Consider the following 16,491-nt stretch of genomic DNA (forward strand, 5'->3'; position numbering starts at 1 on the left):
CTAGAGTGGGCGTGGCAAAATTTTTTTTGGCAAATTGATAGAAATTTACAAGACTAATACAAAAATGAAAAAATATCAAAATATTTTTCAAAAGTGTGGGCGTAGCAGCTTTGGGCGGTTTGTGGGCGTTAGAGTGGGCTTGGCAAAAAAGTTTTTTGGTAAATCGTTAGAAATTTATAAGACTAATACAAAAATAAAAAAATATCAAAACATTTTTAAAAAGTGTGGGCGTAGCAGCTTTGGGCGGTTTGTAGGCGTTAGAGTGGGAGTGGCATTCATCCTGATCAAGAATATATAAGTTAACAACGAACTCCCAGGTTAGCATCAGCAGGCCTCTTTTTATTCCTCCTATTAATATTAATCATATTACCCATAATTTATTAATATTAAGCATTTAATATTATAATTATTACTCCACTCATGTATGGTCCACCCCAAATTGGGTCCACCCTAATTGGCCCGAGAGCTGAGCCAACATATTGCGCCCATTGGCTAGCAGCGATCGTATGACTTCTGCAAAATGTGCATGGTCAGCGGTCTGCCACAGGCATCCGGTCATGCATGAGCTTTTGTTAGTTCTTAAGTTCAGTTCTGATTTTATCAATTAATAAAGAGCACAAGCTCATATAACGAAACTCCGGCACTTTGCCGTTAAACCTTTTTATTACAAAATATACCGGCTGAGTCTCTAGGCCAGCGGTATTGAAGGACAGTCTCCTTCCAACGTAATCATCCTATTTCATCATAGAAACAGGACGGCCAACCGGCCCCCCACTGGACAACCAGCAACAGCCAACCGGCTACCTACACTGGGAGACAACGGCGAGGGATATATTATTGCCAACCTCCCACTCCACTTAATAACTGACGCCCAACTACTCTTCGAACATACCCTGAAGATCATAAAATGTAAGTGACTTTGCGACTAAGATAGCACCAGGTCGTGATACTGTAATAAACGAATAAATAAAGTGTGCCTGTGAGTTCTGCATACCTCGCCAGAAAAATTCCGTACAGTGTAAAATCCCGATATACATATTTCTTTGCATTTTTGTGTGGCGATTATGCCCCGCACCTTTCCCCTGGAGTATTCTGTGAATTTACTTAATTTGCATGTGTCTAATTTTAAATAAAGAAACGTAGAAATTTTGTGCCCAGTGTATCTGTGTGTTTGCTAAGCCTGTGCTTCGCTCCAACCATTTCCCAACTGGAATTTTTCTTGGGATGTATAACTCAGCGTTTTTATTGTGATGTTTTCACGAATTTTCTGTGACTCCACTCTCTGTGCAGCAACTCCAGCAAACGATTGCTAAGTTTTACACATAAAAATTCTGCGGGTTTATTATTATATTTTCTCTCAAATTTGTTATACTTCGCCCACTGTGTTGTGACTCCTTTAAAATATTGTACATCGTCGCCAGACCCTGACTTAGCTACAAGTGTTGGCCAACTAAAAGCGGTGCGCGAAACGCAAATTTTACCTTTATTCGCCACCCATATTACTGCCAATTAATTCACTCAGCTTCATTTGCGGCCGATGAATTGGGAATATAGGGAAGTGAAGCAAGAAGTAGACAGTGACGATAGTGAAGAAATCGGATTTTGCCCCGCAATGAGACAACCAGACTCATCAGAAATGAATGCAGAAATGGTCCAAGCGCTCATAACAAATGCCGTCAACGCCGCGCTAACCGCACAGGAGCAGCGCTGGCGGGCAGAAATTGAATCAGTTAGAAACCAGGTCAGCTCGTTAACTGTGCAGGCACCCCAAGTAGAAGTTTATGAAAGGGTAATGCCGGACCCCAGCATAAAGTGTGATGTCAAGTTAGATATTGTGAAATCGCTCCCAACCTTTAGCGGCAGCCACGATGAATACGTGTCTTGGAGGCAGGCCGCATCAGATGCGTACGAGGTATTCAAGAGATACAAGGGCAGCGAGGCCCACTATGAAGCAGTGGTAATTATTAAAAACAAAATTTGTGGTAACGCGCGAGCGCTCCTCACGTCACATAATACTGTGCTAAATTTCGATGCAATTCTGGCTAGGCTGGACTGCACATACGCGGACAAAACGTCCCTACGAGTATTACGTCAAAATCTCGAGATGGTTCAACAACGTGATGCCGATCTTATGGCATACTATGACGAAGTCGAGAGGAAACTCACGCTCGTCACGAACAAAATAGTTATGTCGCATAGTGCGGACACGGCAACTATCTTAAATAAGGAGGTTAGGGACGATGCCCTACACGCATTTATTGCTGGGCTGAAAAGACCGCTCAAAGCACTGGTGCTACCAGCACAACCAAAAGACCTTACGACTGCGTTAGCGCTTGCGCGGGAGGCTGAAAATAGCATTGAAAGAAGTGCATTCGCGGCGTCATACGCGAAGGCCATCGAAGACAAGGCTCTTGTGCACGATGGCAACAGGCGTACTAATAAATTTCAGGGAAAGCAATGGAAAGGAGAGGATAAAAATCCACACTTCATTCCTAAGCAATTCCAAAGCAAGCCCCAAGAGGACAGCCCCTGGCAGAAGCGCGGGGACCCCGAAATTGTAGACCATAACAAAGTACAGCCTATGGAGATCAACCCTTCGACAGCCAAATCTAGGCAGGAAACAAATTGGGGAAAGCCTCAGAATAATAGCAACATCAAAAGACGGAATTCATCTCAGCGTTATTCGCCAGCGTGTTAATAATATAACTCAATCCCACGAGCAGGAAGAGTCAGGGTATTCCGTCACAGCTGAAGCGGAAGTCGCCAGCATTGAAGAAGGTAACGACTCCGTCGAACTTAAAGATCTGCTACATTTTTTAGGGAACGCTCCCGACTGCCGTTCATCGAACGACAGTTGGCTGGTAGAACACTAAAAATACTTATCGACACGGGGGCGGCAAAGAATTACCTTAAGCCCGTAAAGGAGCTAAGAAATGTAATGCCGGTCGAGAAACTAAATGAACAAACAATTGCTGACCGCTACCCTATGCCAATCATTCCCATGATTTTAGCGAACTTGGGAAAAGTCAGATACTTTACTACCCTAGACTTAAGGTCAGGGTATCACCAGATATACTTGGCCGAGAAGGACCGGGAAAAAACCTCTTCCTCAGTTAACGGAGGGAAATACGAGTTTTGCCGATTACCTTTCGGATTAAAAAACGCAGGTAGCATATTCCAAAGAGCCATCGATGATGTGTTGAGGGAAGAAATAGGCAAGATATGTTACGTCTATGTCGATGACGTCATTATATTTTCAGAAAACGAAACCGAACATGTTAAGCACATCGATATAGTGCTTAAGCGACTGCTCGAGGCCAACATGAAGGTGGCACGAGAAAAGACTAAATTCTTTAAAGAAAGCGTAGAATTCTTAGGCTTCATAGTCACTAGGGGGGGAACGAAAACAGACCTTGAAAAAGTCAGGGCGATACAAGAGTTCCCCGAACACAAAAATCTGTTTAGCCTTAGGTCTTTCCTCGGCCTGGCGAGCTATTACAGAAGCTTTGTGAAGAATTTTGTCTCCATTGCCAGGCCTCTCACTCATATTCTCAAAGGGGAAAACGGTAAAGTGAGTAAAAACATGTCGAAAAAAGTTCCTGTTACATTTGATGAAACCCAGCGTAATGCGTTTGATCACCTGCGTAACATCAGAAGATGTAATTTGACGTACCCCGATTTCAAATTACCATTTGACCTAACCACCGACGCTTCAGGCAGTGGTATAGGCGCGGTATTGTCCCAGAACAAGAGGCCCATCACCATGATCTCTCGTACGCTGAAAGACTGCGAACTGAACTACGCCACCAACGAAAGAGAATTGTTGGCGATAGTCTGGGCAATAGGCAAACTTCAAAATTTACAGACCACCAGCCCCTCACATACGCGGTATCCGAGAAAAACACCAACGCTAAGATTAAGCGATGGAAAGCATTTATTGATGAGAACAACGGGAAAGTATTTTACACACCGGGAAAACAAAACCTGGTAGTGGACGCGCTATCTCGACAACCCCTGAACAACTTAGAGGCTGAGGCCCAGTCCGATCCAGCCACGGTGCATAGTGAGCTTTCCCTTTCGTACACTATAGAAGCCACAGACAAACCTCTGAACTGCTTCAGAAACCAAATCATTTTGGAAGAAGCAAACCAACCGCTTCGGCGAGACTTCATAATCTTCGGAAATAGAACTCGCCATATCATTAACTTTAATGACAAAGACTCGCTTGTAGAATCCGTTAAAGAAATTGTCAACGCCAATGTCGTGAACGCGATTCACTGTGATTTCCCCACCCTGGCGCGTATTCAACATGCCTTGAGGCAGGAGTTTCCTGCGACAAAGTTTTGGCATTGTAAAGCCTTCGTCAGTGATATTACCAACGTCAATGAACAGCTTAAAATCACTAACACCGAGCACAATCGCGCCCATCGGGCTGCACAAGAGAACGCTAAACAAATCCTCCGGGATTATTACTTCCCGAATATGTCTAAACTAGCTAGCGAAGTGGTCGCAAATTGCAAAGTCTGCAATAAAGCCAAATACGACCGCCATCCTAAGAAACAGGAATTAGGAAATACCCCTATACCTTCATACGTTGGAGAAATGTTGCATATCGACATATTTTCCACTGACAGAAAAATCTTCTTAACCTGTATTGACAAATTGTCCAAATTCGCCATCGTACAACCCTTAGTTTCTAGGGCAATCATTGATGTACGAGTCCCTATTCACCAATTGGTAAACTTCTACCCAAATATCAAAACCATATACTACGACAACGAAGCCTCTTTCAACTCTGAGACAATCACGTCGTTGCTTAAAAACCAATACAGCATCGATGTTGTCAATGCGCCACCGCTACACAGTAGCTCCAATGGCCAAATTGAAAGGTTTCTCAGTACACTGGCAGAAATCGCCAGATGCCTCAAAATTGATAAAAAAAATAGAGGATACTGTGGAATTGATCTCACGGGCTACGATAGAATACAACAGGTTGCTACATTCGGTCACAAAGTTTAGACCAGTGGAGGTTATCCACGCTGGCAATGACGAGATCATGTTGGCAATCAAAGATAGAATTGACAAGGCACAACAAGCTAACCTGGACAGAATTAACCCTTCTAGACAAAACCGAATCTTTGAAGTTGGTGAAAAAGTACACCTACGTAACAACAAAAGGTTAGGTAACAAATTGACTCCGCTTTATTCAGAAGAGCGTGTGGAAGCAGATCTGGGAACATCTGTTCTCATTAGGGGGAGGGTGGTCCATAAGGACAATATCAAATAGGCATTTCAAATGCCACATTCACCCTTATATTAAACACTCACCATTTGCTATAATTTCCACAGGCTTGCCGTAATATCCATCATACTTCTAACCACCGCAAGCGCGCGAGTCACCGACTTCTCGCATGCAAAATACATCCCGGTGTTAGACGGGAATGTATTAGTATGGGAACAGTATGGCCTGATTAGGCACTCGACAAATCTGTCTGAGTTTTCTAGCATATGACTCTACAGTCAGAATGCTTGAACTGTTCCCACAGTCCTTCTGGAAGTCGACATCAACCATGCCCAGAACATGCTGAATGAAATTACCGTGCACCGTAGAATGGCCAGGAGCCTGGATTTCCTGGGCTCGGCACTCAACGTCGTGGCGGGCACGCCCGACGCGGAGGACCTCTTTAGAATCAAAACTAACGAAGCAGCCCTAATAGAGGCAAACAATAGGCAGGTAGTAATAAACACTGAAACGCAAAAACATATTAACCAACTCACAGACACAGTAAACAGAATCCTCAAAGAGATAAGGGACGGGTTGGTTGACGCCGGCCACCTTTTCGAGACCCTCTTAGCCAGAAATAGAATACTAATTTCAGAAATACAAAATTGCATGCTCACGATCACACTCGCAAAAAACAATATGATAAATCCAGTTATTTTTAATCACAATGACCTTAAATCTATCTTCGACGAACAGCTCACAGAGGTCCCCATAGTTAGTCTTATGGATGTATCTAAGATTAAGATTTTTCAATCTAATATTTTTATCCATGTAATTGTTCAATATCCTAAAGTTAAGTTTATTTGTAAAAAAGTCCTGCTCTTTCCTGTTGCTCACTATCATACCATGTTACAAATTGAACGTCTTCAACGTCTTGGCGGAATGTGATGACGGAGTCCTAGCAGTTTCAGATTGCGCGTCTACCAACTTGGCCACGTTCTGCAAAAAGGCGGTTCACGACACCTGCGCCAGGCAGTTACATGCCGGCGGTGTGGCTACATGCCGGACGCAGCCCAGCAATCTAGAGCCCCTTACAATCGTGGACGATGGAGTAATAATCGTCAACGAGAAATTTACGAGGATTACTATCGATGACGGGCCTACAACAACCGTAATAGGGACCCACCTTATTACCTTCGAACGGAAGGCAGTCATCAACGGCTCAGTGTATTTGAACCTCAATTACGCTGTGGATAAGAGCCCTGGAATCACCGGACATGATCAAATACTGAGTCTGCCGCTACTAAAGCGGATGAACGAGCACAACCTGCGGCTGATGCAGGAGCTCAGAGAGGACGTGTCCGCGGGAGGTGCACCAAAAATCTGGTTCGTCGCGGGAGTCGCCGTTAGCTTCACGTTATGCGGCTTGGTCCTGCTGCAACAACACTGCAGGCGCAAACGGGAGGCATCCCAGTTGCAAAAATCCATTGACGAATTGGCTGTCACCGAGGACGGCGTCTAATTTAAGGGGGGAGTAGTTAACAACGAACTCCCAGGTTAGCATCAGCAGGCCTATTTTTATTCCTCCTATTAATATTAATCATTACCCATAATTTATTAATATTAAGCATTTAATATTATAATTATTACTCCACTCATGTATGGTCCACCCCAAATTGGGTCCACCCTAATTGGCCCGAGAGCTGAGCCAACATATTGCGCCTTTATGGGCCGTGGCTTTGTCCCATTGGCTAGCAGCGATCGTATGACTTCTGCAAAATGTGCATGGTCAGCGGTCTGCCACAGGCATCCGGTCATGCATGAGCTTTTGTTAGTTCTTAAGTTCAGTTCTGATTTTATCAATTAATAAAGAGCACAAGCTCATATAACGAAACTCCGGCACTTAGCTGTTAAACCTTTTTATTACAAAATATACCGGCTGAGTCTCTAGGCCAGCGGTATTGAAGGACAGTCTCCTTCCAACGTAATCATCCTATTTCATCATAGAAACAGGACGGCCAACCGGCCCCCCACTGGACAACCAGCAACAGCCAACCGGCTACCTACACTGGGAGACAATGGCAAGGGATATATTATTGCCAACCTCCCACTCCGCTTAATAACTTATATACTTTATATGGTCGGAAACGCTTCCTTCTGCCTGTTACATACTTTTCAACGAATCTAGTATACCCTTTTACTCTACAAGTAACGGGTATAAAAACATCGACGTAACAACAATTTTGACAAAAACCACTTACAATCTACGTCCATAGCCTTACAACTCAACATTGGTTCAATGACTCTAACCGCAGTCTTCTGCCCACCACGCTGTTCAATCTCTGAGGAAGAATACATGGAATTCTTTAACTCACTAGGTGACACACCCACACTTTTGACGCCAAAGGGTAAGCAGTTGTACAGTGCGCTTACGAAGCCGAAAAACAAGCTAGACTATGTATCTTTGAAGGCCTACATACTGGCCAGCAGACCCAAGAAAAATCCCAGACCTGATCGATTTTGCAATTACTAAACAAGTCCCCCGCAACATGGTCACCGCCGAAGCACTAGCAGATTTATCATCAGATAACTCACCTGTTCTTCTAAATATGCTAAATCGCCACCACATAGTCGACCCACCCTATAGACTTACAAATTTTAAAACAAACTTAAAGATATAAAAAGAATATCTGATCACACATAGAACTAACACCGGCATTATCTATTAAGGAGGATATAGACAAGTCAACAGACACTCTTAAAAATATTCTAGTTTCGGATTCAAAGGCTTCAACCCCGCCAGTGACGTATGCAAAACCAAACCATATTAGAACTAACCGAGAAATCGAGCGGCGCTGGCATTAGATAAACGACGCCTACGAAGGGAGTGGCAGTCCAATAGATCACCAACTACAAGGCACAAGCTTAAAATAGCCATACGCAGGCTTACCAATGCTTTTAAACAAGAGGAAGAAAACAGCCAACGTTCATATATCGAGCAACTCTCTTCCACCAGCACTAAGCACCCTTTGCTGAAAGCTCACAGAAATTATGCCACTACGAAGTCCCTCTGCCACCTGGTTTCGCTTTTGTTTAATATAATCAAGCTGTTGCCTCAAAACATACATAAGCTACTGAAGTCGTACCTATACAACAGAGTGTTTGCAATAAGAAGCACCCGAAGCTGGAGTGCCACATGGCAGTGTTCTAGGTCCAATCCTGTATCGATTCGATAACGATCTTTACCTTAAACAAACAAACATGCCCACCACTGATCCTGAATAACATATGAATTCCACAAGCCGACGCACAGTGGCGCATTAGATACAAATGCTATACTAAATTCAAATTTTTGATGAAAACGGATCGTTGCGTTCGCATTCGACAGGTAATAGTTCAAAAGGGTTGAATCCAAAAAATAATTCAAATCGGTTCAGTATTTTAGAAGTTACAAGTGTTCAAAGTTGAACCTTTTTTAGGTTGCAAAAAAAAACAGGTATTTTTTGTGGAAATTTCTGACTTTGCGGTCGATTTTTAGGTAAAATATGTAACCGACCGGCTTGGTTATGGTCTCTATGGAAAGGGTCATCAAACCTCGGTAAAACCAAGGTAGAATAAATGTATAATATTCTTTGCACGTGCAGGCATACCTGTTTTACCGAATTACTAATTTTCACATATTTATACCCGTTACTCGTAGAGTAAAAGGGTATACTAGATTCGTTGAAAAGTAGGTCGATCTGGCCATGTCCAAAACCAATACAGCATCGATGTTGTCAATGCGCCACCGCTACACAGTAGCTCCAATGGCCAAATTGAAAGGTTTCTCAGTACACTGGCAGAAATCGCCAGATGCCTCAAAATTGATAAAAAAAAATAGAGGATACTGTGGAATTGATCTCACGGGCTACGATAGAATACAACAGGTTGCTACATTCGGTCACAAAGTTTAGACCAGTGGAGGTTATCCACGCTGGCAATGACGAGATCATGTTGGCAATCAAAGATAGAATTGACAAGGCACAACAAGCTAGCCTGGACAGAATTAACCCTTCTAGACAAAACCGAATCTTTGAAGTTGGTGAAAAAGTACACCTACGTAACAACAAAAGGTTAGATAACAAATTGACTCCGCTTTATTCAGAAGAGCGTGTGGAAGCAGATCTGGGAACATCTGTTCTCATTAGGGGGAGGGTGGTCCATAAGGACAATATCAAATAGGCATTTCAAATGCCACATTCACCCTTATATTAAACACTCACCATTTGCTATAATTTCCACAGGCTTGCCGTAATATCCATCATACTTCTAACCACCGCAAGCGCGCGAGTCACCGACTTCTCGCATGCAAAATACATCCCGGTGTTAGACGGGAATGTATTAGTATGGGAACAGTATGGCCTGATTAGGCACTCGACAAATCTGTCTGAGTTTTCTAGCATATGACTCTACAGTCAGAATGCTTGAACTGTTCCCACAGTCCTTCTGGAAGTCGACATCAACCATGCCCAGAACATGCTGAATGAAATTACCGTGCACCGTAGAATGGCCAGGAGCCTGGATTTCCTGGGCTCGGCACTCAACGTCGTGGCGGGCACGCCCGACGCGGAGGACCTCTTTAGAATCAAAACTAACGAAGCAGCCCTAATAGAGGCAAACAATAGGCAGGTAGTAATAAACACTGAAACGCAAAAACATATTAACCAACTCACAGACACAGTAAACAGAATCCTCAAAGAGATAAGGGACGGGTTGGTTGACGCCGGCCACCTTTTCGAGACCCTCTTAGCCAGAAATAGAATAGAAATACTAATTTCAGAAATACAAAATTGCATGCTCACGATCACACTCGCAAAAAACAATATGATAAATCCAGTTATTTTTAATCACAATGACCTTAAATCTATCTTCGACGAACAGCTCACAGAGGTCCCCATAGTTAGTCTTATGGATGTATCTAAGATTAAGATTTTTCAATCTAATATTTTTATCCATGTAATTGTTCAATATCCTAAAGTTAAGTTTATTTGTAAAAAAGTCCTGCTCTTTCCTGTCCATACCATGTTACAAATTGAAGAAAACGTCTTGGCGGAATGTGATGACGGAGTCCTAGCAGTTTCAGATTGCGCGTCTACCAACTTGGCCACGTTCTGCAAAAAGGCGGTTCACGACACCTGCGCCAGGCAGTTACATGCCGGCGGTGTGGCTACATGCCGGACGCAGCCCAGCAATCTAGAGCCCCTTACAATCGTGGACGATGGAGGAATAATCGTCAACGAGAAATTTACGAGGATTACTATCGATGACGGGCCTACAACAACCGTAATAGGGACCCACCTTATTACCTTCGAACGGAAGGCAGTCATCAACGGCTCAGTGTATTTGAACCTCAATTACGCTGTGGATAAGAGCCCTGGAATCACCGGACATGATCAAATACTGAGTCTGCCGCTACTAAAGCGGATGAACGAGCACAACCTGCGGCTGGTCCTGCTGCAACAACACTGCAGGCGCAAACGGGAGGCATCCCAGTTGCAAAAATCCATTGACGAATTGGCTGTCACCGAGGACGGCGTCTAATTTAAGGGGGGAGTAGTTAACAACGAACTCCCAGGTTAGCATCAGCAGGCCTATTTTTATTCCTCCTATTAATATTAATCATTACCCATAATTTATTAATATTAAGCATTTAATATTATAATTATTACTCCACTCATGTATGGTCCACCCCAAATTGGGTCCACCCTAATTGGCCCGAGAGCTGAGCCAACATATTGCGCCTTTATGGGCCGTGGCTTTGTCCCATTGGCTAGCAGCGATCGTATGACTTCTGCAAAATGTGCATGGTCAGCGGTCTGCCACAGGCATCCGGTCATGCATGAGCTTTTGTTAGTTCTTAAGTTCAGTTCTGATTTTATCAATTAATAAAGAGCACAAGCTCATATAACGAAACTCCGGCACTTAGCTGTTAAACCTTTTTATTACAAAATATACCGGCTGAGTCTCTAGGCCAGCGGTATTGAAGGACAGTCTCCTTCCAACGTAATCATCCTATTTCATCATAGAAACAGGACGGCCAACCGGCCCCCCACTGGACAACCAGCAACAGCCAACCGGCTACCTACACTGGGAGACAATGGCAAGGGATATATTATTGCCAACCTCCCACTCCGCTTAATAACTTATATACTTTATATGGTCGGAAACGCTTCCTTCTGCCTGTTACATACTTTTCAACGAATCTAGTATACCCTTTTACTCTACAAGTAACGGGTATAAAAACATCGACGTAACAACAATTTTGACAAAAACCACTTACAATCTACGTCCATAGCCTTACAACTCAACATTGGTTCAATGACTCTAACCGCAGTCTTCTGCCCACCACGCTGTTCAATCTCTGAGGAAGAATACATGGAATTCTTTAACTCACTAGGTGACACACCCACACTTTTGACGCCAAAGGGTAAGCAGTTGTACAGTGCGCTTACGAAGCCGAAAAACAAGCTAGACTATGTATCTTTGAAGGCCTACATACTGGCCAGCAGACCCAAGAAAAATCCCAGACCTGATCGATTTTGCAATTACTAAACAAGTCCCCCGCAACATGGTCACCGCCGAAGCACTAGCAGATTTATCATCAGATAACTCACCTGTTCTTCTAAATATGCTAAATCGCCACCACATAGTCGACCCACCCTATAGACTTACAAATTTTAAAACAAACTTAAAGATATAAAAAGAATATCTGATCACACATAGAACTAACACCGGCATTATCTATTAAGGAGGATATAGACAAGTCAACAGACACTCTTAAAAATATTCTAGTTTCGGATTCAAAGGCTTCAACCCCGCCAGTGACGTATGCAAAACCAAACCATATTAGAACTAACCGAGAAATCGAGCGGCGCTGGCATTAGATAAACGACGCCTACGAAGGGAGTGGCAGTCCAATAGATCACCAACTACAAGGCACAAGCTTAAAATAGCCATACGCAGGCTTACCAATGCTTTTAAACAAGAGGAAGAAAACAGCCAACGTTCATATATCGAGCAACTCTCTTCCACCAGCACTAAGCACCCTTTGCTGAAAGCTCACAGAAATTATGCCACTACGAAGTCCCTCTGCCACCTGGTTTCGCTTTTGTTTAATATAATCAAGCTGTTGCCTCAAAACATACATAAGCTACTGAAGTCGTACCTATACAACAGAGTGTTTGCAATAAGAAGCACCCGAAGCTGGAGTGCCACATGGCAGTGTTCTAGGTCCAATCCTGTATCGATTCGATAACGATCTTTACCTTAAACAAACAAACATGCCCACCACTGATCCTGAATAACATATGAATTCCACAAGCCGACGCACAGTGGCGCATTAGATACAAATGCTATACTAAATTCAAATTTTTGATGAAAACGGATCGTTGCGTTCGCATTCGACAGGTAATAGTTCAAAAGGGTTGAATCCAAAAAATAATTCAAATCGGTTCAGTATTTTAGAAGTTACAAGTGTTCAAAGTTGAACCTTTTTTAGGTTGCAAAAAAAACAGGTATTTTTTGTGGAAATTTCTGACTTTGCGGTCGATTTTTAGGTAAAATATGTAACCGACCGGCTTGGTTATGGTCTCTATGGAAAGGGTCATCAAACCTCGGTAAAACCAAGGTAGAATAAATGTATAATATTCTTTGCACGTGCAGGCATACCTGTTTTACCGAATTACTAATTTTCACATATTTATACCCGTTACTCGTAGAGTAAAAGGGTATACTAGATTCGTTGAAAAGTAGGTCGATCTGGCCATGTCCGTCTGTCCGTCCGTCTGTCTGTCTGTCCGTCCGTATGAACGTCGAGATCTCAGGAACTACAAAAGGTAGAAAGTTGAGATTAAGCATACTGACTCCTGAGACATAGACGCAGCGCAAATTTGTCGATTCATGTTGCCACGCCCACTCTAACGCCCACAAACCGCGCAAAACTGCCACGCCCACACTTTTGAGAAATGTTTTGATATTTTTTCATTTTTGTATTAGTCTTATAAATTTCTAACGATTTGCGAACAACTTTTTGCCACGCCCACTCTAACGCCCACAAACCGCCCAAAGCTGCTACGCCCACACTTTTGAAAAATGTTTTGATATTTTTTCATTTTTGTATTAGTCTTCTAAATTTCTATCGATTTGCCAAAAAACATTTTGCCACGCCCACTCTAGCGCCCACAAACCGCCAAAAACTGTCAGTGCTGAAGACTCCTTCGCACTTTCACTAGCTGAGTAACGGATATCAGATAGTCGGGGAACTCGACTATAGCGTTCTCTCTTGTTTTCAACTTTGATGGAGAATATAAATCGATTCCCTACCATTCCCTGGGTTTGGAGTATGAGGTGTTGTTCTTGAATATGTTCTTTATCAGAATCAAAAGAGATCGGGTCCCCCCACGTCCCACCCCGAATTTCCCAGGCAAAAGATACTTTCAACTCAGCGTAAAACACGCGCGGCTTAGTGCAAATTGTGCTACAAGCGCAGTCGCTGCGCAGTACAAAATTGTATGGCGGGCACACAAGTAAAATTTAATGATTATTTTGAACAAAATGAGCATACAAAGGTAAAAATAGATAAACAATTGACAAAATACAAAATATAATATATCCAAATTTTTTTCTTTAAAATGTATTTATTTTTTGTTTTTAAAACATTAAACATTCAGAGATAACAAATGATGCATGGCAAAAAGTTTTTTGGCAAATCGAGAAAAATTTACAAAACTAACAAAAATGTGAAAAGATATAAAAACATTTTTCAAAGTGTGGGCGTGTCAGTTTTAAGCGATTTGTGGGCGTTAGGGTAGGCGTGGTAACAAGTTTTTAAGCAAATCGATAATTTGAAAGACCCACAAAGAAATCAAAAACGGAATGACGGACAGACGGACGGACAGGCAGACATGGCCAGATCGACTCGGCTATTGATCCTGATCAAAAATAATATATATTTTTGTAAGGCCGGAAACGCTTCCTTCTGTCTGTTACATACTTTTCAACGAATCTAGTATACCCTTTTACTCTATGAGTAACGGCTATAAAAAGGTGTATTTTATCTTATTTCTTTGATTTTTAAATTGCGTTTAAAAGATCTATACGTCCAATATACACAGTTACCATTTTTTTTAAAGCAAAGAGTTTATCTGAGGTAATTAAGTGTGTTTTTTTTTCGAGGTATAGAACTTTAAGTTGGCAATACAGGTTTGAAACAGTGCGACACGACGAAGATTTACAGGATCTGCATTGGCGGTGCACGCTATAGGGTCCGGCTCTAGCTCGTCGCTTGGGGGTGGTGGCCTTGCTTGCATATTATTAATTTAAGTCAAGAATTGAGCGGGCATACGATCGACAGCTAGTTAACAAAACCGGACAAGGGGAGCCGTAAATTCGGACAAACATTTTTCATAAACGTGGGCGTAGCAGTTTTGGGCGGTTTGTGGGCGTTAGAGTGGACGTGGCAACATGAATCGACAAACTTGCGCTGCGTCTATGTCCCTGGAGTCCCCATGCTCAATCTCTGGCTTTAATTGTTCCTGAGATTTCGACATTCATACGGACAGACAGACGGACATGGCCAGATCGACTCGGCTATTGATTCTGACCAAGAATATATATACTATATATATGGTCGGAAACGCTTCCCTCTGCCTGTTACATACTTTTCGACGAATCTAGTATACCCTTTTACTCTGGTAACGGTAACGGGTAAAAAAAGAGAGAAGGAAGATGCTAAGTGCCTCGCGAATTGCCCACCCTACCTACGATTATTTTCCGCTATAACGAAGCTCTACTGATCACTTTTGCACCCCGTCACGGTCGCGACATCTGCTGAGTTTAGAAAATAATCGGCTTAAGCTTCCATGGTTTAATTCAAAAGTTAAAATTTAACAAGAGTCGTATCATATATCGTAGCTCACGACGGTATACCCAAACGGATTTAAGAAATCGAAATTAATGACTTAATCTAAGATATAAAAGTTGTAATACATGTGGGATTGGTTTTTGGCTGTTTACCCTAATCTCACTAGTATGAAACAGCTGATCCCTAGACAACGACAACGACGATAACAACGACGAGATGAAGATGATGGCGAATTCCCAAACACGACGATCAACGAGGAGCAAAAGCGCAACGCTACGAGGGCGAAGTGCTTTACGACAGCGGTAGAGACAGAGTTGTTTTTTGCTCGGAGAAGAAGGAAGTTGTGCGTTCTGCCTGTGTGGCTACGAGAGCGACAACAATACAACGACGGTGACGATTAATTTCAATATCCTATATTATTTGTTACAAAATTCAAATAAAACTTATATTATAATAATAAAACCCCACATTTTGGGCGCTCGACCGGGATTGAGCAAATGTGAACGGGAATGAGCAAATGTGAACAAAATTGATGATATTAAACAAAAGTTGAACGTGTAAAACAAAAAATACAGTCGCAATTTTTTTTTACCATAATGGCGTGTTTAAATAATTTCATAAGTGCTAGTTTACGCTCAAGTAAGAAGGAGAGCATTGCTGCACTGCATAAGTTTGTGTTCGAGAGTGAAGGAAACAGAAGGAATAGTCAAAGACTACGGGAATTTACTGGTTTCGATTTTGCCGAAAATGACCAGAGATATGGTGCAAAGAAGGAATACGCAGAAGATAATTTGACGCAGGCTGACCTTGTAGCAATATGTAACGTGCTAGGCATAGGGTACAGAGACGAAGATTTGCATATACACATTTTCCGCAACTTGAAGAAGAACAGTTTACTGGCGTCAACCGAAGCCGACGAAACAGACGATGAAACAGACGATGAAACAGACAGTGAAGCAGAAAACGTTGTATTCCAGACACCGAACAGAGCAACGAACGCCGAAAGAAGTGATGAAAATGTACAAGGAGTAGACGAGATGAATACCAGGCGCAACGTATTTACTGAAAACGACAGTATGTCGACGACACGCTTTGCGATCAGTTTTCGCGACGTTGAAGAGAGCATACGCAGTTATGATGGCACTAACACTATTCCAATCGAAGTATGGATAGAAGAGTACGAAGAGCAAGCGACGCTTATGTATTGGAATGACTTCCAGAAGTTTCTGTTTGCAAAAAAATCACTTAAAGGAATTGCAAAATTGTTTGTGTTGAGAGAGAGAGGTCTAAATTCGTGGAATTCTCTCAAAGCAGCATTGCTATCCGAATTTAAGTCAAGTGTCAGCAGCAAGCTAGTTCACGAGCA

This window comes from Drosophila teissieri, chromosome 2L (assembly GCF_016746235.2).
Source record: "Drosophila teissieri strain GT53w chromosome 2L, Prin_Dtei_1.1, whole genome shotgun sequence".
Classification (NCBI taxonomy): Eukaryota; Metazoa; Arthropoda; class Insecta; order Diptera; family Drosophilidae; genus Drosophila; species Drosophila teissieri.